The sequence below is a fragment of the Eulemur rufifrons genome, chromosome 23 (assembly GCF_041146395.1).
Source record: "Eulemur rufifrons isolate Redbay chromosome 23, OSU_ERuf_1, whole genome shotgun sequence".
Classification (NCBI taxonomy): domain Eukaryota; kingdom Metazoa; phylum Chordata; class Mammalia; order Primates; family Lemuridae; genus Eulemur; species Eulemur rufifrons.
The window spans coordinates 16,993,367-17,019,172 of record NC_091005.1 but is presented as its reverse complement, the minus strand read 5'-3'; the positions used below and the strand labels follow the sequence as shown (position 1 = coordinate 17,019,172).

Genomic DNA, 25,806 nt, shown 5'->3' with positions numbered 1-25,806 from the left:
ACTTATTCTACCCCTTCCAGAACTCTACTGTTATTAGCTGCTATGGTCTGAATGTGTGCCCTAAAATACATACGCTGAAAGCTAACGGCCAATGTGATAGTGTTAACAGGTGGAGTCTTTAGGAGCCAATTAAGTCAGGACAGAGCCCTCATGGATGAGATTAGGAGGCTTATAAAAGGGTTTGAGGCCGGGCGTGGTGGCTCACGCCTGTAATCCTAGCACTCTGGGAGGCCAAGGTGGGCGGATCGTTTGAGCTCAGGAGTTCGAGACCAGTCTGAGCAAGAGCGAGACCCCATCTCTACTAAAAATAGAAAGAAATTATATGGACAGCTAAAAATATATATAGAAAAAATTAGCCGGGCATGGTGGCACATGCCTGTAGTCCCAGCTACTCGGGAGGCTGAGACAGGAGGATCGCTTGAGCTCAGGAGTTTGAGGTTGCTGTGAGCTAGGCTGACGCCACGGCACTCACTCTAGCCTGGGCAACAGAGTGAGACTCTGTCTCAAAAAAATAAATAAATAAATAAATAAATAAAAAATAAAAGGGTTTGAGAGAGTAGGTTCACCCTTTTCCACCATGGAAGGACACCTAGGCGGTGCCATCTATGAGGAATGGGCCCCAACCAGACACGCAATCTGCTGATGCCTTGGTCTGGACCTCCTAGCCTCCAGAAACGTGAGAGAAAATAAATTTCTGTTATTTATAAAGCACTCTGCTCAGGTATTTTGTTATGGCAGCATAAACCCACTAAACATAGTTTATTCCTTTTATAATTTTCCTGCTTTCATCTTAATAGGATTTCTGACCGGAGGTCAGTCAAAAATGTATGATCCAGTTTTGTTGCATTAAAGTGGAACGTCTTTAAAATTTTTTATTTTATTTTAAACTAAGTACCACTGTATAGAGACTGTATATACACAGTCTCGCTCTCTTCTAGGTCCCACATCAGTCTTTCAATGGGATCTTTCTACTGTCAGCTTTAGAGAACTTGATTGTTCCGGTTCACGAAGGTTTCGTGAATACTGGGGTCCAGTCTTAGCTGTTACAGACGCGTCTCAGAGAAGGGCCTAGGAGAGCGCCCTCTGCTGGAGACTGAGAGATTTCTCCAGTAGGGGGCGGGCCCGTGGGGACGAGTCTAGGCGATGCGCACGCAACGCCAGAGGTGGGAACACCCATGGCCCCGCCTCTCCCATCCGAGGCGCCCTGTGATTGGAGGGAGGAACCATCACTTGGCCGCGCCTTTGGGAGGAAGAGGGCCCCGGCTGGCGGGGACGCTGAGGTAGCGGGAGCGGGCATCTGCAGCACTTTGGGTACTCGTCTCTCACGTCTCTGCGGTGAATAGGCGGCGGGATGGAGCGCGAGGGGAGCGGCGGCAGCGGGGAAGGGGAGGGGAGGTCAACTAGGTTCCTGCAGCAAATCCTCAGCCTGAAGCTCGTGCCGCGGGTGGGCAACGGGACCCTGTACCCCAACTCCACTTTTCTCTGCTCTTTCCCAGGTACGGCCCCGCGCCTGCGCACTGCGCGCCCCGCCGCCTCAGCCGGGCTAGGGGGGCGCCTCTTGTCCTAAAACGCTGGCTGGGGCCTAGCCGACCGTTCAGGTGGGCGCCCTTCCAGTCCTGCAGGGAGGTTCCCTCTCGCTCGCCCGCCCGCCTGCCTGGTGGCACCTTCCCCTTCCTTCCCCGTCGGACCCTGAGGCACAGCCACCCCGAGCCCGCGCTGGGAGCGAGGTCGGAGGGGACGGCCTCAGCTGGACCCAGCGGCTGCGGGGAGCTCCGCCGCTCCCCTTTCCCCCTCCCCACCGCGAGCTGGCCTTGCCCTTTGGAGTGTCCGAGCGTCCCAGGTGCAGACTTGCACTCGACTGAGCCCGGGAGACGGTCGTGCCTGCCCTGTTTGATTCCTCTTGTGGGAGGGGAACTTGGCTCCAGGTGTCCCGGCCTGGCTGGGGGGCGGTCACATCTCACTCCCTTTAGTTGTCGCCTGTAGCCCAACTGCTCCGCGCCAAGAGCTTATCTCTGATCGCCGGCACCTCCTTCCAAATTCACCCTCTCCACCAGCTTCTCTTTCTAAGAATCACTTTCGGAGACCTGTTGCCTCAAGATTTTTGACACAGCTGCTTTTTAACTCCTCCTACCCCCACTGGAGCTTCAATTTGGCCTAGTAGAAGGATTTTTCGGTTATAATACAAGAAAGAACTCTCCATGTTCAAAAAGTTGAGAGGAGGAGAAATCACTTCACCTGGGAACATTGATTTTTAAGGCTATGAGAAGGCATAGTTATTTGTGTTGGGCCATTAAAGGCAAGAAGACTGAGGCCCATGGCTGTGGAAGGAGGAGGCTCCCCAGCTGACGTGACTGTTAGGTTTGTAAACACTGAGAAAACGGGGCCCTGACAAAAAGCAAAGGGAAGGAGGTTGGGATTACCGACCACGAGTGATTTGTCGTGTGCTGGACAGTGACTGCCAGAGCCATTCAGTGGACACCTGGGAGTTCTGTGTATTACTTGCCTAGGGATTTTCCTGGACAGGTCTGTGAAATAGCTGATAAGGTCATAACCCACATGGGGGAGATATAGATGGTACTTTGTATCCATGCCTAAAATGAGAATCTGGCAGTTCAAGTTATTTCAAAAGGTACTAGCATCACAATGGACAATGATTAAAATATATATATATATATATATATATATATATATAGTGTTATGGAGACCCTGTCTGGAAAATGTTCTCCCAGTCTGGAGGCACTAGTGGGACCAGACTAATCTGTTTTTGTTTCCTTGTTTCCCAAACTCTTTTTTAAAGTGGACTAGAGTGCCATGGTGTCAGCCTAGCTCACAGCAACCTTAAACTCCTGGGCTCAAGCGATCCTCTTGTGTCAGCCCCCCAGGTAGCTGGGACTACAGGCACACGTCACCGTGCCTGGCTAATTTTTTCTATTTTTAGTTGTTTGGCTAATTTCTTTCTATTTATAGTAGAGGCAGGATCTCGCTCTTGCTCAGGCTGGTCTCGAACTCCTGAGCTCAAGCAATCCTCCCTCCTTGGCCTCCAAGAGTGCTAGGATTACAGGCGTGAGCCACCATGCCCAGCCTGTTCCCCCAACCCTTTGTTTAAAAAATTTTCGAGTGAGGTAGGGAGGGAGAGGGGAAAAATAAATAAATAAATAAATAAAAATTTTTCAAACCTAGTGAAAAATGGAAAGAACAGTTCAACAAATACCCATGTGCCCTTTACTTAGATTCAGTAATATGTTGACTGTTTGGCTTTCTCTCTCTGTGGATATACATATATGAATATATATACGTAGCTTTCTACAGAGCCATTTGATAGGAAGTTGCAGACATCATGACACTGGTGCCTAATTCTTCAGCATGTGTCTTCTAAAACATAACATTTTCTGTTATAACCACAAGTCATAACGCAAGGTCAGTGTGGGGCCAGCTGAAAGGATGGCTGGGTGCTGAGCCTCACACTGCCCACATGGCTCAGGTTTCTTCCATTACTGCTGGTTGGGGCCAGATTGGTCTTGAATCCTTGCTCAGAAAGGAGGTAACTCAGCTGTGGAGGTTAGAGGGCCAGGGAGCTGGTTGTTGTAAACTCCTTTGGTTAATACGGAATCACCTAGAGGATTCTCCTGTGTGGCTTCTCTCCTTCACTGCAATGTGTGTGTGAAAATATATTCCTAAAGAAATAAGCTCTTTGAGAGCAGGATCTTTAGTCTTTTCATTTTTCACTGATGTTCTTGGCATATAGAATGAGCTCTATAAATACTTGACTGATGAATGAATAAATTCTGAATGTTTAGGCCGGGCGCGGTGGCTCACGCCTGTAATCCTAGCACTCTGGGAGGCCGAGGTGGGCGGATTGTTTGAGCTCAGGAGTTCAAGACCAGCCTGAGCAAGAGCGAGACCCCATCTCTACTAAAAATAGAAAGAAATTATATGGACAGCTAAAAATATATATAGAAAAAATTAGCCGGGCATGGTGGTGCATGCCTGTAGTCCCAGCTACTTGGGAGGCTGAGACAGGAGGATCCCTTGAGCTCAGGAGTTTGAGGTTGCTGTGAGCTAGGCTGACGCCACGGCACTCACTCTAGCCTGGGCAACAGAGTGAGACTCTGTCTCAAAAAAAAAAAAAAAAAAAAATTCTGAATGTTTCTATTAGTTTGCTATTGCTGCTGTAATTAATTGCTTCAAACTTAGCAGCTTAACACAGATTTTTATCATTTTACAGTTCTGGAGGTCAGAAGTCAGAAATGGGTCTCCCTGGATTAAAACTAAGGTGGGTTTAATCCCAAGCAAGGCTGGGTTCCGTCTGGAGGCTCTAGGAAGAATTTATTTCCATACCTTTTCCAGCTTGTAGAGGCCACCTGCATTCCTTGGCACATGGCCCCTTTCTCTTGTTGAAAGTCAGCAGTATGACATCTTCACATCTCTCTGACTCTGACCTCCTGACTCCCCCTTACAGGGACCCTTGTGATTACACCCATCTGGAAAATCCAGGATACTCTATTAATACCATTGCAAGGTCTTTATTTAATCACATCTTCACAGCCCTTTTGCCAGGCAAATTTATATACTCACAGGTTTGGGGAATGAGGATGTGAACATCTTTGAGGGCCCATTCTACCACTGTGCTTATTCTCAGTTCCCTAATAATCTGTATTAGGGATTAATTATCTGACTTCACCATAGGGAATGATGTGCATTTAGCTCACCAGGTAAACAAAGCTGAGATAATGCACTTGATCTGAAGCAGTGAATAAGGAAATACTGTAAGCTATGTAGACAAACATTTTTGATTGTTGAGCCAGAGAAATGAAAAGTGCCATATGATGATCGATAAATAGCTATTAAATAGATGAGATATTGAAGTTCAGTAGATTAAAGGGAAATCACTTTGTTTTTAAAAAGGGTTTTACAGACCCAAGTTTGCCTTTGCTATTAGAGTCCTGCAATAATCCCATCCATCTAAAAGTGTTTTTATAAACTACTCATTTAATATAATGAAGCCTCCCCCCCCCCAAAGTGACTTAAGTGGTGCTACATAAAATATGTAGGCACTGAAGGGGCTAATGGATGTGGCTCGGGGTTGTGGGGTGCAGTGTGCCTCCCCTTCTCAAAACCTCAGGGAGGTGCCGGCCTGCTAAGCCAGGTCCTGTTTACAAATTGGCCTTTAAGCTTTCAGGAAAATTGTGTCTGGGTCTCCTGGCAGGCCTCCTCGGGCAGGTGCTGTGCTCCTGGGGAATTCGGGGCTGGAGAGTCTTGCTGTCTCAGCTTGGGCTGCCATAATGAAATACCACAGACTAATTGTCTTAAACAACTATGTTTAAGAAGTTTTGGAGTCTAGAAGTCTGAAATCAGGGTGCCAGCGTGGTCGGGTTCTGCCGAAGGCCTCTTCCTGCCTTGCGGGTGGCTGCCTTCTTGCTAAGTCCCAACATGCGAGAGAGAGAGACATGAAGAGATTGAGATCTTTTCCTCTTATAACACCACAGTTCTATCGGATTTGACATAGGAATTTGGGGGGCACACAGTTCATCCCTTAGCAGTTGGGTGGCACATTTGTGTTCAGATCCACCTTTCTGGAAGTTACCAGCTTCGTGTGTTTCTAGCAGATCAAGGCCTAGAGTCTTTGGTCACTGCACCCATGGTTCTGAGGTCACAGGCGGGAAGCCAGGTGCCAACAGTGCCTTGGGCTACTGCAGAAAGCAGCGCTTATGTCTAAAACACAGGGAGCTCCAGCAGAGAGGCTCTGGACAGCAGGGGCCCAGAGGTGCTCTCACGTCAGTGGTGACAGACAGGAGCCACGTGGTGACTGCTCTAAATTCTTGGAGGCAGGTTTGTATCCGTATCCCATTTGTCCAGTTTGGGGCAGTGGATTCCTGGTGCCATCATAGAACTTTCTGCAGGCTAGGTGTTAGGGTGGTCAGTGCCAGAGTGATTTGGGGGGTGGTTGGTGAGAGCTCTAGGATTGAAGATAGTGCTTCTACTTTGGAAGAGAATTGCATGGTGCTGTGCTGTTGGCTTGGGGACCAGCTGGCAGTGGGTGGTGTACAGGGGGCCTTAGCTGGGAGCCCAGGCTGAGCCAGGGTCCAGCAATGGCTGCTCAGGCAGGAGGGATGTGTGGGCACCAGAGCTCAGGCAGGTGCCTATTTATTAGGCAGGAGCAGTACTCGGACAGTGCAGCCTTTGGAGCTGCTGCCGACAAGGGAGGGCAAGTCTCCTGGGCAGTGGAAGGCAGGAATAGCTCCTGGCCTGATGACGGCTGGGAGGGAAGCTGCAGTAGGACATAGATTTGTTCCCGAAGAAGTGGGGGCCTGAAACACTGAGGATGGAGAATCCTGCCCTCAGTTTCTGATTGACACTATTGATTGAAAAGGTGGCTTTTTTTCTTTGTTGGAAGAAGGGTGGTAGGTAGTGTATGTGTATATATTTTATATATATGTTTATATTTACATACAAATATACATTAAAATTTTTAAGCTTGAGGCATTAGTAGTATTTTTTATTCAGCCAGGGCCTCAGCTCTCTTGCGGGGGCTAGAGTGCAGAGGTGTGATCATAGCTCAAAGCAACCTCAAATTCCTGGGTTCAAGTGATCCTCCCAGGGATTAGTATATAATCATTTTACATTGCATATTATGTGATTTAATCTTGTTTTTAACAGAATTTACCAAACACTTTGAAATAAAGTAGCCCAGTTTCAACAGTATTATAACATTATCCTTAAGTTTTATCTTGTTCAGCAGAAAAAAAAATCTCAGAAATAGTTTGAAGCCTTTTGTAGCTATCTGATAGTTTTTCACCACCTCAAAAGTGCCAAAATACTCTGTCATATGTTATTTTTAATAAGCATTGAGCCCTACATGGGGCATCCCTGGTTCTTTCTCTAAGAACCATTCATGCAAAATAAGACCTAGGACCCCTAGTTAGGAGTATTGAGAATATGGGATTAATTGAAGCTTCATTTGACTCAAAATGAGGAAAGAATTTGAGCTGTCATCTGTGACAATTCCAAGGGTCGTTTGAGGGGATTTGGTCTCATCCCTAATCTCCAGTAACCCGTCTGATTTAGTACCCCAACAAGATTAAGAAACTTGTGTAAACTGATTAAAAACATTTGATAAAACTGTTTTAATTTAACTGACCTGTAAGCAGCAGTGTGCTTATAGTGCAGTTACAGCATCTGGAAAAACACCTGCCCCCCACTTCCAGTCCAATACGATTGATGCCCCTAGCTAGTCTCTCTTGAATTGTTCTTACCAAACAGATCAAACTTCCTGAGCAGTAATTCTTAAAACAAAAGCTTTTTTTCGCCAGGCACGGTGGCTCACGCCTGTAATCCTAGCACTCTGGGAGGCTGAGGCGGGTGGATCGCTCAAGGTCAGGAGTTCAAGACCAGCCTGAACAAGAGCGAGACCCCGTCTCTACTAAAAATAGAAAGAAATTATATGGACAACTAAAAATATATATAGAAAAAATTAGCTGGGCATGGTGGTGCATGCCTGTAGTCCCAGCTACTCAGGAGGCTGAGACAGGAGGATCGCTTGAGCCCAGGAGTTTGAGGTTGCTGTGAGCTAGGCTGACGCCATGGCACTCACTCTAGCCCGGGCAACAAAGTGAGACTCTGTCTCAAAAAAAAAAAAAAAAAAAGCTTTTTTTCTGGAAAGTAAAAAGTGAATTGTCATCAACCCCACTACTGAGAAATTATTGAATTTATAATTGAATATACACCACAAGGTGGCACATTAGATGAGGGCTGGCTGTTTGGGCTCAGGCAAGTTTCTTAACCTCCGTGTGGTTGTGTGTCTCATCTGTGAGCAGGTATGTTAATAGTATGTGCTTCAGAGGTGTTCTGAGGATTGAATGAGTATTTGTAAAGCTCTTAGAAAAGCGCCTGTTTGCATAGTGAATATTTATTAAAGAAACATGTCCAGACTTTTCTCTGAGTACATAGAAGCATTTATACAGGCATGTTTGTTTATTTCATTTTCTCAACAAGGAGGATCTTATTCTATGTACTATTCTGCAGCTTGCTTTTGTTACTTTACAATGTAACGTGGGCATGTTACCCCATCAGTATATGTACTTCTGTCTCATATTTTTATGTGGCTGTGTAGTGGTCCATTATGTAGGTACGCAGAGCGTGTTTTCCAAGTTCTACAGGGATAGCCATGCAGGTGGCTTCCAGTTGTTGTTGTTGTTGTTGTTGTTTGAGGCAGAGTCCTGCTCTGTCACCCTGGCTAGAGTGCCGTGGCGTCAGCCTAGCTCACAGCAACCTCAAACTCCTGAGCTGAAGCAATCAATCCTTCTGGCTCAGCCTCCCAAGTAGCTGGGACTACAGGCATGCTCCACCATGCCCAGCTAATTTTTTCTATATATCTTTAGTTGTCCAGCTAATTTCTTTCTATTTTTTAGTAGAGACAGGGTCTTGCTCTTGCTCAGGCTGGTCTTGAAGTCCTGAGCTCAAATGGTCCGCCCGCCTCGGCCTCCCAGAGTGCTAGGATTACAGGCGTGAACCACCATGCCCGGCCTCCAGTTTTTGCTAGTATAGACAAGGCTGCAGGGAATCTCTTGTTTCCTCTAACCTTGCCTACGTGTGTATTCCCATAAGATGTATTCCTGGAAGTAAAATCGCTGCAGCAAAGGGTATGCACATTTGACTTTCAACTGACCTTGCAAAAAGGTGGTTTTCTAGTTTGCATCCAGACTGGGAGTGTCAGCTGGGGCCTGTGGAATAATGTCTTGACAACCCTTTTCTGCTCACAACCTTCACTCACACTTCCAAAGCTTTTGTGTTGAAGTCCAGACTCGTTTAAGTCTGGCGTTCAAAGTGCCCTGTAATGTGTAAAGACATTTGTGTCTTTAATTGCCATTACTCTTGTAAACCCTCTGCCCCTCAGTCAAGACAGTGGCTTTTAATCAGAATGGTTTGGTCCCCTTGGGGCAATTTGACAATGTCTGGAGATATTTTGGTTGACACAGGTGGGGAGGAATGATCCTGGCCAGGGATGCCTCTCCACCTTCTGCAGTGTACCGTGCGGCCCCAACAACAAAAAGTTACCTGTTTCAGGTGTCAGTAGGGCCATGGTCAAGAAACCCTGCTGAGCTAAGCTGTTTGCTGGTCTCTAAAATCACCTGCCACCTACCTGCCTCTCTAGCGCAGGATGGACTATGAGTTTTATCTAATGTGTCCTCTTCATTCTCTCCATATGGGTAGCTAGAGAGCTATCTTGAGGATCCTAAATCCTTGCCTTGGGTTCTTTGGTGAAAAATGCTTTGTCTGCCATTTACCAAAATGTAACGTTACTTGCAGGCAGGATCATCAGGTGCCTCATGCAACCTATAGATTTTTATACATAGTTGGTAATCAAATATCTTAATGCTGCCTGAATTACAGACACTTTAAGATCTTCTAACCTGCCCCGTTGCTTACCTGCCATTTATCTTCAAGCCAAACATTTCCATTTTCTGGTATTTATTTGATATCCTAAAGAGCCTCGATATCCTAATAGGACCCGATGGCTTGATGTTTGCTGCATTGTCTTTAAAATAAAGTTGAATAAACAGAAATGTATAGCTTTCCATTTTAGAAGACTGAATTATCAAAAAGTCAGGAAAGATCAACAGGCATTGATTGAACAGTACCCTATCAATTGATACTTAGGTGTGTGCTTCTTAGGGGAGGGAAATTATTTAGGTCAATTTTGAAATCTAGATGAATCTTTTCTTCGGTTTGAAGATACAGAGAGCCTGTAAGGGGTTCTTCTGTGAAGGCTTTGCGGGCCATATGGTCTGTGTCATTGTTATCAGCTTAGCCTTGTAGCTGGAAAGAACCATAAGCAATACTTACTGTAATCTGGGAGGCCGAGGCAGGTGGATCCTTTGAACTCAGGAATTCGAGACCAGCCTGAGCAAGAGCGAGACCCCGTCTCTACTGAAAAAATAGAAAGAAATTAGGTGGACAACTAAAAATATATAGAAAAAATTAGCCAGGCATGGTGGTGCATGCCTGTAGTCCCAGCTATTTGGAAGGCTGAGGCAGGAGGATTGCTTGAGCCCAGGAGTTTAAGGATATTGTGAGCTAGCCATGGCACTCTAGCCCAGGCAACAAAATGAGACTCTGTGTCAAAAAAAAAAAAAAAGGGAATGGCCATGAGTTTAAATGAATCTTTATACAAAAACAGGTAGTGGCCTATAGGTGGTAGTTTATTGAACCCTCTAAAACCATCAATATTTGGATGTTTGACTCATTAACCTCACTGCCACTAAATGGTTTTGAAAATGAGATAACTGGGTATGATGAGTCCCCGTTTGCAGTGATTGCACTGAAAAAGGTACTGATTCACAGCCTTTCTTTGACTTTCCTTGTGGAGAAGTGGTGTGGTGTGTTCCTGTGGGCACTGGTGTCACCTTTCATGTCCCCGCTAGATTACTGGCCCTTTTCACCCTTCGACATCACAAATACGATAGCCTCATGTCTGTAAGCATCCTGTTGATGGGCATCGTGGGACCAATTACTGTTGGAATCTTGACAAGTATGTTAGTGTTAACTTATAAATAATAAGTAGCAGAAAATGAGAGTCACACTTAATTGAGGTTTATTAAGCCAAGATTTTGATGACGTGTGCTGGAAAAACACAAACCACAGACGAGCTGTGGCTGTTTTTCCAAAGGGGAAGTTGGAAACTTAAACATATAAGGGCATAGAGAGCAAAGTGTGGTTTCTTGTGAGGCCCAGGAAATCCACATTTTACATAAAATAAGGGGAATGTTAGAAGGGAAAAAGGGAGTGAAAGAAACATCAATTGTATAGATAGATGTCCCTGGGTAGTTGGAAGAATGTCTGATTCTGTCTTGTCTCCAGTTGTGTTACCTACAAAAGATAAGCTTGTAGGCTGAGTACTGTGGCTTACGCCCGTAATCCTTGCACTTTGTGAAGCCGATGTGAGAGGACTGCTTGAGGCCAGGAGTTCGAGATCATCCTGAGAGCAAGACCGTGTCTACAAAAAAATAGAAAAATTAGCCAGGCGTAGTGATGAGTGCTTGTAGTCCCAGCTACTTGGGAGGCTGAGGCAGGAGCATCACTTAAGCCTGGGAATTTGAGGTTGCAGTGAGCTATGATGATGCCACTGCACTCTAGCTCAGGTGACAGAGGGAGGCCCTGTCTCAAAAAAGAAAAAAAAAAAAGAGCTTGTAATTCATTATTAGTATAGAATGGGTTAGGCTTTAGTTTTAGGTGCTAGACATAGGTGCAATTTACATGTCCTTGCTTATTGGAGATTAGCAAGCAATTTCCTTAATAAGTCATCTGTGGGGCCATTTCTTCACAGGTGCCTGAGGCTTTTACCTTCTCTTTTGCATAAGGAGTTTGGGGAGGTGGCCCTGAGACTTTTTCTTTTTACATTAGGCATTAAAATACCAGTCAAAAACACTTAGCATGAGAAGTCAGTTAATTTTAAGATCCATTTTAGAAACACATCTGAGTGGGATGAAGAAAAAAGAGTGGCTTTTAACCACCAGTGCTTTTCTTATATGTTGGTTTTTTTCTCACCCCAAACCACTATTATCTGGTTAACCTCTTTGAAATCCTGAGTCAGAGTTTATTTCAGTGGCTTCACAGAAGCCATGTTAAGCTTTGTGAGAAACAGCTTGTGAGACAGGGTGCTAGAAAAAGCAAAATATTTGTCTTTCTTCCTTAGGACTTTCTGAATAAGAATCGGAATAATAGGATATCATAAATTATTTTTAAACCTGTTTGGTGGGGGGATTTGTTTGGTTTTTGTTTGGGCTTTAGCTCATGTTACAGGATACAGTTACAGGGATGAGAATAAATAGTTTTTAGGCTCAAGCTTAAATATATACATGCATATTTTATATAAATTAGAAATTTTAAGTGAACAAAATTTAAAATCCTCCATTTTCCCATTCCTAAATAACCACAATTTGCATTTTGGTGTGTATGCTTTTCTTTGGGTATACGAGGTCTGTCCTGAAAGTATCCAGCATTGTTAATATAACAAGAACGGTTTATGTGACATTGATGGAACCTGGTGGCCAAGGAGAGTGGACTGGGATGCGCATGCATGAACAATGATGACTTCACTGTACTAATAAGTGGGGTGCTAGACACCGCTGAGCGAGCACGTGTACTGTGTGGCCGTCGCATTCAGTATGACTGAGCTAGTAGAGCAGTGAAACTGCATCACATTTTGCATTAAGCTTGAACATTCCTTTGAGGAAACTATTCGGATGAATTCAGAAGGCTTTTGGGGATGATGCAATGAGTGCAGCGCAAATAAAAGTGTGGCACAAACACTTAAAAGATGGTCGAGAATCTGTTGAAAGTGATGCACATTCTGGAAGGCCTGCTACAAGCAGAACACTTGAGAATGTTGAACGTGTATGGGCTTCAGTCGACAAAAATCAGGGACCCACAGTGCAAGAACTAGAAGCTGATCTGGGGATTCCAAAAACTACTGTATCCGAAATTTTGCCGCAGGATCTTGGCATGAAACATCTGGCAAAAAGCGTTCCATGGCTTCTGCTACCAGAGCAGAAGGAACATTGTGCTGCATTTGCTAATGACTTGCTTCAAACCACTACCAATGAACCAGATTTCCTCAAGAAGGTCATAACTGGAGATGAATTGTGGGTCTCCAGCTATGATCTGGAAACAAAGGCCCAGTAGTCCCAATGGAAGTCACTTGATTCTCCATGCCCAAAGAAGGTGTGGCAAAGTCGCAGCAAGATCAAGACCATGTTAGCTGTGTTTTTTGATTGGGAAGGTGTTGTCCATCAGGAGTATGCTTCTCCAGGCCAATTAATAAGGAGTCCTACCTCAATGTTCTTTGTGTGTTGAGAGATGAAATTCGACAAAAATGGCTGCAGCTGTGGGCAACTGCTTATTGGCAGCTTCATCATGGCAAAGCACCCACATATGCATCACATCTCAAGCAGAGTTTTTGGGTGTAACATCAAATCACACAGGTGACTCAGCCCCCCTACAGCCCAGATTGGGTGCTCTGAGACTTCTGGCTTTTCCCCAAAATTAAATCACCTTTGAAAGAGAAGAGATTTAAGACCATTGATGAGATTTGGGACAATATGACAAGGCAGCTGATGGCGATTCCAACAAAGGATTTTGCAGAATGTTTTGAACAGTGGAAGAGATGCTGGGAGAACTGTGTGAGGTCCCAACGTGGCTACTTTGAAAGGGGACTGAGGCTTCATTGTCCTATTTATAATGTTTCTTGTATCTTCTTCAATAAATGTCTCTATTTTTCATACTACATGGCTGGATACTTTCCAGACAGACCTTGTACATGTACACATGAGTACATTGTTACAATATAGAAATGTAATATTCCTACTAATTTGTAACTTTATTTTTTTCACTGTAAATTTAAACCTTGAGCTTCAAGCAGAAATCTTCCTGTCTCTTTGACTTTTTTTTTTTTAAAGAGAGAAAGTGGCCTGTTTTCTCTGTTGTGACTGTATCATCTCCTTTAGAGACCCTCTCAAGTTCCTCAAGGTTCTTTCCACCCAACCCTCTCTTTTTGGGTAGCTAAATTTCAGAGGGGCCCAGGGAAACATGTACCTTTCAGATGTCAGTAACAAAGCATGTATGCATTGCCACTGGACATGGGCATTTTACATCACAAATGTTCAAGGCAACCAATTCAGGTATTAGTTAAATACTGTTCTTTATTCTTGTTAAAGTATGTTAACATACCTTCATATTGGATTTATAAAATCTGTAGTCATGTCATTGAGACACTATGTATTATCTCGTATTATTGAAAATCTGTTTCTGTCTTGTGTCTCCAGCTAGATTCTAAGTACCTTGAGAATAGGGATCACACCTTATACAACACAGAAGTGTTCTGCACATAAATACTTGAATGAATGAACATGCTGTGACCAAGGAGGATTTTGTTTGGAGCATTTTGAGGGGAGGGTCATCTGGGAAATCTGGATCTGTTCTTTTTAAACTAATGAAATGTTGACTTTGTTGGTTCAATGCTGAGTCCCTGCAGGAACTCAGATGGGTATCTGGGAAGATAAAGATACAGGTGTTTTTGTTTTGATTTCTTAACTTATAGGAAGTCCTAGTGACTAACAATTAAAACAATCAGTGACATGAGAAATAGAAAGGAATCCCTGAGTATCTCTTCCTTCTCGCCCTTTGAATTAATAACAACTTTATGGCTGAGGGCCCTTCTCTTTTCCTTTTCCCACCCCTATACCCCTCCTCCTGCATGCATTTCTTAAAGGGAACTCTGAGTATAATAGAAGTAGAGCAGGGATTCCCTGCAGCCTGAAACATTTCTTAGTCTAAGTGGAAAGATTCTTTGTCATTTGTTGCCACCAATGTATTGGTACCTGTTAAATGCTAGGCATGGGGCTAACTGGCAGGGGAATGAAGAGATGTTTTTGAGTTCATAATTAGGTCATGTGGGAATTTCTGTCCTTGTGATGTTAATTATGACTTCCAGATTATTTTACTCACTGAGTCTAGGAGACTTGGTTTTAAGGAGTCAACATCTAAAATCACATATCAATCATTTGCAAAACTGGAAAGAGTGACTAGATGAGAGGTCACTGTCAAGATAGACTTAACTTTTCACTGTATACTTGTGCTTCTTGTGTTCCACATTCCTGTATTTCCTTTCAAAAGTGAAAACAAAAGTTTTTTTTACCAGGCATGGTGGCACACACCTGTAGTCCCAGCTACTCCAGAGATGGAGGTGGAAGGTTCACTTGAGCCCAGCAGTTCGAGGCTGCAGTGAGCTATGATGGTGCCACTGCCTTCCAGCCTGGGTGACTGAGCAAGACCCCATCTCTTATTAAAATAAAATTTAAAAAATTTTTCTAAATTGCAAATACAAAAATTTAACTCGTTAGTTTTACTTTGTTACCGTTCTGTGTCTTTAATTTTTGTTAGAAGTTTTCTTCTTTGCATTTGTATAGTTCCCTCTATCATACACTTCTGGTTATTTGAGTCTAAGAAATAATCATGAAAACAAGGACATAGCATTAGGTTTCATTCATTCATTCTTTTTACTGATTCATTCACCTTAACTTGTTGACTCCTGGTTGGACTTTCAGTTACCTCTTATCTCTGTAACTAGAAGGGACTCTCTTGAGAGCACTCCCCCTGCTTCTGGTGTGTGGGTTCCAGTTTTAATCTACAAAGCAAGGACTATTTTGTGCTTTTTTGATGTCCAGACCGTTAATTCTTATTTATTTAGTTAGTTGGAGACAGAATCTTGCTCTGTTGCCCAGGCTGGAATACAGAAAAATTAGCTGAGTTTGGTGATGCACACCTGTAGTCCCAGGTTCTTGGGAGACTGAGGCAGGAGAATTGCCTGAGCCCAGGAGTTGGAGGTTACAGTGAGCTATGGTGACGCCACTGCACTCTAGCCTGCGCAACATAGTGATGTGCTGTCTCAAAACAAAACAACAAAACATGATTTAGCATACATAAAAAGTTCATTGTAGCGGCAAAAAATTGTAAACAACCTATAAGTCAATAGGATGCACAAAGAAATTGTGGTACATCTACCCAGTGGAATACTACATAGCTATTCTTTTCCACTGAGGTGGATGTATGTATACTGATGTGGAACCATCTTCAAGAGAAATTGTTTATAGTATGCTTCCATTTCCATGAAAATAACAGAAAACAATAGCAAGAAGATTTTGTATACATACACACATATACATATACATATATTTGCTTTGACTCTGTTTGGGAGGATACAGAAGAAACTGACAACATTGATTGCTCTTGGGGAAGGACCTAGATGGCTGAGTTTAGGGTGGGAGAGAAACTTACCGTATATGCTTTTGTACCATTTTAATTTTGTATCAAGGGAATGTAATAATATTTAGGATTTTTTTAAATGTTAGTGACAACAGTTTTTAAAGGAAAAATTTAGGAACTGCCATATAAAACAAAAAAATCAAAAACAATAGAAATTTTAATGCAAATAAATATATAAAATGGCTCAGCTGCTCATGCCTGTAATCTTGGCACTCTGGGAGGCCAAGGCGGGAGGATCGCTCGAGGTCAGGAGTTTGAGAACAGCCTGAGCAAGAGCGAGACCCCGTCTCTACTAAAAATATAAAAGAAATTAGCCAAACAACTAAAAATAGAAAAAATTAGCCGGGCATGTTGGCACATGCCTGTAGTCCCAGCTACTTGGGAGGCTGAGGCAGGAGGATCACTTGAGCCCAGGAGTTTGAGGTTGCTATGAGCAAGGCTAATGCCATGGCACTCTAGCCTGAACAACAGAGCGAGACTCTGTCTCCAAAAAGAGTAAAATAAAATAAAATGGGTCAGCCACTTTGGAAAACAGTTCGCCGGCTCCTCAGAAAGTTAAACATAGAGTTGCCATGTAACCCAGTATTTCCACTCCTAAGTATGTACCCAAGAGAATTGAAGTCATATCTTTACACAAAAACTTGGCCTACTCCCAAGAAGATCTTAGTAAGCTATTGTATTTGGATATGCATCTTTTATAAGGAAGGGTTGTTTCCTGTAGGATTTTAGGACATGCTGTAGATGTGTATTTTGATACTACTGTGCTGGCCCAGAACATATATTTACTTTTTGTGTTTTCATTTTCTTTTCTGCTTTTTTAGTTAAGTGTACATTTTTGCCCCTTTAACGATTCTTGCTGAGTTTGTTAAATAAATTGTACTTCATCCACATCAATAAAAATAAAATGCTGTCTTGTTATGGATAATGAAAAGGAAAAGATCCAGTTGTACCAAATATTTTCTGTAAAAATTTCTATTAAATTTCACACTCATCTTTCTCTGATTTTAGCCTTCATTTTTCTTTATGGCACTTAGCACTTTGATATTGTTGCATGTTTATTTGTAAATTGATTTATTTTTTGCCTTCTCTGCTGGTAATGTAAGTTCTGTTACAATGGGGACTTTGTTTATTTTGTTTACTTTCATATTCCTACCATGTGAAATATGGCCTGGCACATAGTAGGACCTCAAAGAGTACTTGACAGATTAGTGAGCCAATTTAACAAGTAGACACTCTTTGTGATGCTCTGCCAGATCTCTCCTCTCTGTGAACTTAAAGAGAAAGCATGCACACAACCAAATATACAGACTTATATCCTCGACATTGCCTTTTTGCAAGAAGATTTCTCCTACCCACATGTTCTCTTTGAATTATTTTTGAAAGTCTGGACACTTTAGTACTAGAAAGAGGACCAGATTTGAAGGCAAAGACTTGATCTCAAATCTTTTGTTCACCATTTGATAAATGCCCAACCTCCCTGCACTTTGATGTTCTCAGTTATGCAATGGGGATAATACTTGTTCTGCCTACCTAAGGCTTACATTTATTGTAAAGACGAAATGAAATGAGTTTGTCTTCCTCCCACACTGTGTTGTTTTCTGAATTCTTCTGGAAATTCTCTCCTGGTCAATATCTTCTCTCAAAGGATAATTGAAAAGATCCTCTAAAGATCCAGAAGGCACGGATCCATTACACAGAGTTAACATTGTGTTCCAAGTCTTCCCAGATACCGACTGAAGAAAATTCACAGGAAGACAAGGCCTCCTCTCTCCTAGTCATAATTCCTAGTAAATAATTGCCTGAGAAACTTGATCGTCAGTCCTGGTAGTGGATACCCCACCCCTCTATCTGGGAAGCTGGTGGAACAGGACAGAGAGAATAGTGTCCAACAGAAAGAGGAGGAGAGTAGGTTTCTGTAACATACGGCCTAGGATAAGGACATTATTGTCTGGGGGGAAAGAAATGATTGAAGGGTTCTGAAAACTGAGATTTCTTCATCCCCAATGAACTTATTAGCCTGAAATAGAACAAAAAACCTCTTCCTCACGTAATGTCAATGGTGGAAAGCAAAATGAACCTGTGGATGAGGGATTCAGGTGGGAAAGCTGCTATAACATAGCAGAGTCCTATGAGAACCTACGGTGAAAAAGGATCAGTTGTAGAACAAGATCCAGGGTTGTGTGGAGGAATCATGTCAGCAGTGGTAACATTTCAGTAGCTGTCCTTTCCTGCTAGTCATTTCAGATGCCTACATATGCTGTCGCCGTACACTGCCTAAGCTGCAATTTGTCTTTTTCCATCCTCAGATCTCTGCCTGGTTTCCTTACTTTCCTGTCCACAATTTATGAAATATCTGTGGTTTGCTGCTTTGCCGATTTTACTTAGCTTCCTTTTTCATTGTATTGATTGGTACTAAAAGATGCACAAGGCTTTAAAGTCCTGACATGAATGATGGATGAGGTCCAACGTCAAGAATCTGCAGCAAAGACACTGTGGTTTAAGAATGTATAAATAGAGCTTGGTGATTTTCTGTTGAGTTTGGGGAATGCACAATGATTAGAATTAGTTTTCTTCTGTTTTAAAAAGTTGCTTTGCAAAGAAGTAGAAGACAATTGTATGTGCTATTTAAATTTTCTGTGCAAATCCAAGCATGTTTATAACAAAGAAAAAAAGAAAACACCAGTACAAACAAACCAGATCAAATGAGACCACTGAAAGAGATAAATGTTATCCAGATGTTTGTTGTTGTTTTTGCCACTTTAAGTTCACATTCATTTTGACCAGTGATCATTTGAGAGGTACAAATATGAAGTTCAGGGGCCACGCATACTGTCTTTTTCCCCAATAACCATGCACTTGTTTATGTTTCTTTCTTGTGGTGAAGGAAATAATGCCTATGTATGGCAGAACAATGGTTCATTGAGTATGCACAGAAGTGATGTGAATTCTTCCCAGACCTATTTAAGGACCAGGGCCACTGGCCCTCTTTGTGTTCCCTAGACGAGAGAAGAAGACAGGAACCAGGATGGGAAAATGGACAGACTGCATTTTAAACTGGAGCTTCCCCTGCAGTCTACGGAGCACGTTCTTGGTGTGCAGCTCATCCTGACGTTCTCCTACCAACTGCACGTGAGTCGGTCCCTTTAGGGAGGCCGTCCTCTCCCTTTGTCTTTTAACAGAATAGAGCCTCCTTCTGATTGCTAGGAAGACCCACACTGTCGCAGACTCTCCTGGGGTGTAGTTTGGGATTTAACTTAGCCCAGTCGAATGTTTTCCACTGGGGTCATATTAATTTCTATGGGCTATCAGCAGCTCAGAGGGTTCTGGGCAGAGGCTTCCTGCATGGCTACACCAGGGCCTGTCAGGCTTCAGCCAAGACTGGTGACGCTTAGAGCCCAGAGACCTTCGTGTCTGTCGGCAATTGGTATTGTCTCTCCTTGTGCCAATTTCAGAGGATGTCGACGTTTGTGATGCAGAGTATGGCGTTTCTCCAGTCCTCCTTTGCCGTTCCCGGGTCCCGGTTACATGTGAATGGAGACCTGAGGCTGCAGCAGAGGCAGCCGCTAAGCTCTGGTGGCCTAGATGTGCGATACAACGTAAGGATGCTTCTTGTAGTCCAGCTTCTTTGTTTCTTTATGTCACTGTTTATCAAGTTCTTTGAAGAGGGGAATGAAAGGGAGAAACAGCATTTCTCTGTAAGTGGCTCGGAACAGGGCTTCTGAGGAATTCTTGCCATGAATTCTTTGAAAATATGGAGACAGTACGCCTGTATTTACTCCTAGAAGGAAAGAGAATAATCTATTTTTGTCACAGAACTAAATTGTTTTCTGCTTTTAGGGAAACAATGCGCACATGATTATTCCAAGTGATCGTGTAAAATGATGATGTAAAATATTTCACAAATAATACCAGTTAGCCTGAGCAACGTAGCAAGACCTGTATTTACAAAAAAATAAAAAGATTATCCAGGCATGGTGACATTCCCCTGTAGTCCTAGCCACTCAGGAGGCTGAGGCAAGAGGATCCCATTCACCCAGGAATTTGAGGTTGCAGTGAGCTATGACTGTGCCACTGTACTCTAGCCTGGGCAACAGAGTGAAACCCTGATCAAAATAATCATAATAATATTTTATTGAACAGGTAACATGCCAGCCCTGAATGCAGTGGTTTACATATATCATCTCATTTCATCATCAGAGCAGTCTCTGATGTGCCTACACTTGTCATTTCCCAGCTCTCCAGCCACGGATCCTATCACTGTCCCCCTGGCTCCATTCCAGCCACCTTGGCCTTTTTTGGTTCTCTCTCCAACCCAGGGAGCACCTCCCACCTCAGTGCTTTAGTGCTTGCTGTTCCCTGTGCCCAGGATCCACGTTGCTTATTGGACCCTTCCATTCATGTCCCTGTTGCAGTGTCCCTGAGCACAGTCCTTCCGTGACCCTTCTTTCTAAAAAGCGTTCCCCTCCCTCCATCTTCCCTCACCCAGACTGACTTTTCCTACCACCGCCTGACATACTAAAGGTATGCTTTTGGTTTATTTGTTGTCTCCCTCAGCACTAACAGCGCTGCCATCTTGTATACCATCACCCCAGTGCCTAAAACAGTGCCTGGCTCTTGATAAGCTCTTAGATTTTTTTCAAAGAATGAAGTCTCATGTTGCCAGAAGGAAATGGCGGCTCACAGGGATTAATTAACTTTCCCAAAAGACCAAAAGCTTCAAAGTAGCAGCCAGCAACTGTTCTTCTGAGTCCAGAATGCATGCATCCAATCACTTATTCCAAACCTTTATTTTACCACAAGAGGGACCCTATAACTTGGGCCAAGCTACTTTTGAAAGTGAAGGAGGGGCCGGGCGCAGTGGCTCACGCCTGTAATCCTAGCACTCTGGCAGGCCGAGTCTGGTGGATTGTGCAAGGTCAGCAGTTTGAGACAAGCCTGAGCAAGAGCGAGACCCCGTCTCTACTAAAAATAGAAAGAAATTATATGGACAGCTAAAAAATATATATATAGAAAAAATTACTCGGGCATAGTGGCGCATGCCTGTAGTCCCAGGTACTCGGGAGGCTGAGGCAGGAGGATCACCTGAGCCCAGGAGTTTGAGATTGCTGTGAGCTAGGCTGATGCCACAGCACTCTAGCCCAGGCAACAGAGTGAGACTCTGTCTCAAAAAAAAAAAAAAAAAGTGAAAGAGGGATGTTATCAGTTATTACAGCCATAAACCAGGACTGCTTCATATAAACTGGGATTTATGGCCACCCTAGCTCCAATCCCTGTAAGTTATAAAGTGAGGGGGACCATAAGAATAAACTTAATATGGCACTTTTTATTGTATACACATATAAAATGTATAAACTCATCATTGGTACTTTTATTTATATATCAGATTAATAGGAATATGATATTATAGGATAAGAAATCATTTCCTTCTTTAAGGGATCATATACTTACTATTTGCATTTTGTCTATTTCCATTTCTACATTTAAAAGAAATAAGTTAGCATTTAGAGAAGGTTAAGGAAATGACAAGCAGTTGGAAACACAGTGTAGTACAAAAATTAAGGGAACTATTTCTCCCATTGGTGTGGAAAGGGGTACTTTATAAATAGTTTTAAAACGTGGGAAAAGTAGATATTGACCCTTGTTTCCATCCCCACAGAAGGAAAGACTGAGAGTAAAGGGACTTAAATTGTCGCAGGAGGGTTCATTCGTCCTTGAAGAAAAGTTCACTGCTCATGGAACAGGCCACCAAGATGAAGAGGGTGGTCTGTGGCCACAGCCTGGGTGGGCAGGAGGGTAGACAGAGGAGAGAAGGGAGGAGAAGCCTCTTCGGTGCTCACACCACGTCCTCCTGCCATGTCCAGGTGTCTGTGACCAGCGGGACCAGCCCTTTGGCCTGTGACTATGACCTCACCCTGTTGCTGTTGTTGCTGCCTACCAGGAAAGGAATGGTAAGTCAGGAGTTGGGGACTTTCAGCCACGGCCCAAGGACTTTCCAGGTTCGTGGGGGCAACGGAGACAAAAAGAACTGGAACCCTCGTCGTGAGCAAAACGTCAGAACCAGCGAATGCTCGGTGATGGGAGCAGACAGACTACCCAGGATCCGTCCCCTCTGTCCTTATCTCTAGACCTGCCACAGCCCTCCCCCACCCCTCCTGTGGGCCAGCAGGTTAGTGATGATTAATTGCCATATTTATCCCACCCCTGGCTTGATGAGTTTCCTTTTTTAAAAATACAAGCCTACTTGAGTTTTCTTACAGAGAGAAATGGAGAATGTGAGTGACTGAGCCCACATGGGCAGTCCAGCAGGAGGATGGAAGTGCCCAAACTTCCTGCTGGAAGGCAGAGCAGAGCGTGTTGATCCTTACAGCTCGAGGCTCTCGGGCCATCATTGCATGTGCTTGACTCGGCACATTTGTCTAGTCGATGGTCAGAGGTTTCTCCAAAGGCATCTAAAATGTTACTTGCACACCTGTAATCCTAGCACTCTGGGAGGCCAAGGTGGGAGAATCACTTGAGGTCAGAAGTTCGAGACCAGCCAGAGCAAGAGCCCTGTCTCTACTAAAAATAGAAAAAGTTAGCCAGGCAACTAAAAATAGAAACAAAAAAATTAGCCAGGCGTGGTGGCGAGTGCCTGTAGTCCCAGCTACTCGAGAAGCTGAGGCAGGACGATCTCTTGAGCCCGGGGAATTTGAAGTTGCTGTGAGCTAGGCTGACACCAGGCCACTGTAGGGAGACTCTGTGTCTCAAAAAGAAAAACAAATAGGTGTTACTTGGCAACCAGACAACATGGATAGTATACACAGACATTTCAGGAGGGGGAGGACTGCAATTCCAGTGTTGTTTACTGATTTTATGTAATACGCTAACAGCATTATTGCAATAATAGAGGAAATTTTAAAACAAAACTAAAAACACTAACCAACAAATCAACATTTTCTTCTTTATTCCTTTCATCCTTTATTCTTATGTGGATTTTTTATTACAGGTATTATCATGGTGTAGAATCACTTTGGGATCCAAATTATTTATTTATTTTTTGAGAGAAGGTCTCACTCTGTTGCCTGGGCTAGAGTACAGTGCTGTCATCACAGCTCTCTGAAACCTCAAGCTCCTGGGCTCAAGCAATCCTCCCACCTCAACATTCCCAGTAGCTGGGACTATAGGGGTATACCACCACACCCAGTAATTTTTAAATTTTTTATAGAGACAGGATCTCACTGTGTTGCCCATGCTGGTGTCAAACTCCTGGCCTCAAGCAGCCCTCCCATCTTATACTCCCAAAGTGCTAGGGTAATAGGTTTGAGCCACCATGCGCACCCTTGATTATTTGACATATTTTAACATAAGTATTTTGATAAACATTTTAACAAATAATGTATAAACAACTTGGCACATGCTATTTCTCTATACTTTTGAATAACTTCTTTCCGTTCCAAAGTGCAGAATATCTTGCAAGAGTAAATGAATATTTGTACCCCTCAATATTTTTAACTAAAGGACCATCCTCATCCTGGATTAATGGTTAATGATTGTATTGCAGTTACCACCATCCGGAATGACCCCAACACCATCCTACTGGTCAGCAGGGCCCATGAAGCTCCATTCCTGATTGATGCCATCATTCAATACCCTATAGAAGTTAATTTATATACATTCTGTTAGACAGTGGTAGCTCAATTTCCAAAAAGAAAGGAGAATTCCTCAGTTGTCCCAAGTAGGACTAGATGTCGGAAGCCTTAGATTGGAAATTGGTACAGTGTTACAACACCACACAAATGACTGTATCTGTCTGCTGTTTATACAGGAAAAAAATTCATTTCCTGTTCATAACTCTTAGCAATTCTTTGAAGTCAGAATCATCCATATTTATTGTCTTAATAATCTTTTATTGTCCCTTTTTTCTTAAGGATATTTGAAACATTCTTGCCATTTCCTGCCTGACCTAAACCTTGATTTATTTTGACTTACAACATGTGACGTGTGACTCCTTAACTGTCTGTACTTATCAACCAGGATTCTGGGAGATGATAAAGTTCGCCTGGGTCCAGTATGTCAGGATCCTGCTCTTCTTCCTCTGGGTGTTTGAAAGAATCAAGATATTCATGTTTCAACATCAGGTGGTGACCACAATCCCTGCAAACGCAATGCCCTGTGAAGAAGTATATAAGGAGCACTTATCCTAAGAAGATCATTTCTGAAGACTCAGCAGGAACGAGGCTACCTCACTGTTGTCTTCTGAGAACTGCCATCCTACGACATTTCTGCAGGAGCCCAGCAGACCCCTGTGGGCTTCAGTGTTTTTCCCCCGAGACACAAAAACAGTTCTTCCCAAGTTTGCTCTGCACAAATTCCATGTGTTCTAAGCACCTACAAAGCCATCAGGAAGTAATTTATAGAAAGGTCTGAGGGGTCCTCAGAGCCATAATTTGCCTTTGGTGGGTTTTTTGTTTGTTTGTTTGTTTGTTTTTTTCCTGCCTTAGCCTTGAATTTCAGGAGAAAATTATGGTTAGTTCAGATGTCTTGGAAAGAGTCCCATCTCTGGTCAAGCAAAGACTTTTCCTCTCTGGAATTGAGAAACACAGCGTGTATTTCTTCTCCCTGTTGTGAACCACTTTTTACTCTTTTCAAGGTTCTTGTGACAAATATGAAAATCGCTAGCACTTTCCACTCCTGGGATTCTCCGTTTCCCACTCAGAGCTTTGATTTCCAGAACTGAGCCCTTTAACTGGAGCTGTGGAGGGACCGGGCACAAGTATTAGGGCCACTCAAGCTTGAGCGTGACGGTGAGTGACTGAAGGACCCTGGGACCATCCACCTGCCCTCTCTCTAACAGTCATCCGTCATCAGCTGGGCTGAACAGCCCTCTCTCCCTGCCCTACTGTGGCTGTCATCGCCCTGCCTTTTGCCCTGTGTCTGTGCCCCTGGAATGGCAGGCTGAAGTCGCAAGTGCTGTTTCACTAGGACCCCCCTTCAGCAGCGATGGGGAACTAGGACTGTAACAACAGGTTCTCTCTGGCCCTCACCCAGCAGCCCGGACAATTGCCACTGCTCCTCCTTGACAGCCTCTCCCTAACTGAAAAGGACAGGGTGACAGAGGAGTTGTTGGTATTGGCTCCCACTGCCTGGCAACCACAAGTTTATCTGCAGGGCTAGTGGGAAGCCCAGAGACTTGTATTTCCCTTGTCTAAGGATCAGGTTGCCCATCAGAGTGGACAGCTTTGGGAGAGAGACAAGAAGCAGTGAGGGAGTAAAGAGGATGCTACCCTGGGCAGTCCCGTCCAGCCCGGCCGTTAGCAAAATGACAAGCAGTCCAGCCAGATTACCCTCGTGGCCACGCAAGTGTCTGCAGGAGCTGGTACTCGGAGACTGAGTGTTCAGCCCCATTCTCCTCCTGAGGACACGTGCAGTCTCCCCCTAGGACAGAGGGATCTTCTTTGTAATCTCAAGGATGTCGTTGACACTGGAAGGACATAGCCTCTGTGATCCATGGTTCATGCCTATTCAGAAACACAGTGTGTGCCTCAGTTTACCTTGGAGATCAGTTCTTATTTCCAAAGCACCTTTTCTTTCAGGCTGACCAAAATAAGAGTTTTGGATACAAAGCTATTTTGAAGTATTCTAGGACAAAAATTCCCTGACACTGACACCACATACACACACGCCTTTTCCCCTAGAACTGTTTATGTGCTTAAATTTTCTTCTTGCGATTTAAATGAAAAATGGTTTGTGGTTTAAATCCCCAAAAGGTAATGAGATATGGAATGGCTAAAGATATGTATAAACATGGCTTTGTATTTTATTAAATTATCTAATGCAAAATGTGTATAAAGAAACCATGATGTTTTGTAAATGTCTAATTAAAATGTTCAGAATGGGAAGTTTCATGTTGCTTTTCAAAGGGGAAGGATTTGGAGGGGGGAAAAATGGGGAGGGCAGAGGCTGCGCACACTTCTCCCAGTTACTCACCAGCAGCCTTGCTTTGCCAAG

At 43.6% G+C, this 25,806-nt stretch overlaps 1 pseudogene; it reads left to right on the top strand.

The window, feature by feature from the left end:
• The first annotated feature begins 1,240 nt into the window (after nucleotides 1-1,240).
• LOC138373730 (transmembrane protein 231-like) lies at nucleotides 1,241-25,568 on the top strand (annotated as a pseudogene).
• The last annotated feature ends 238 nt before the right edge of the window (nucleotides 25,569-25,806 follow it).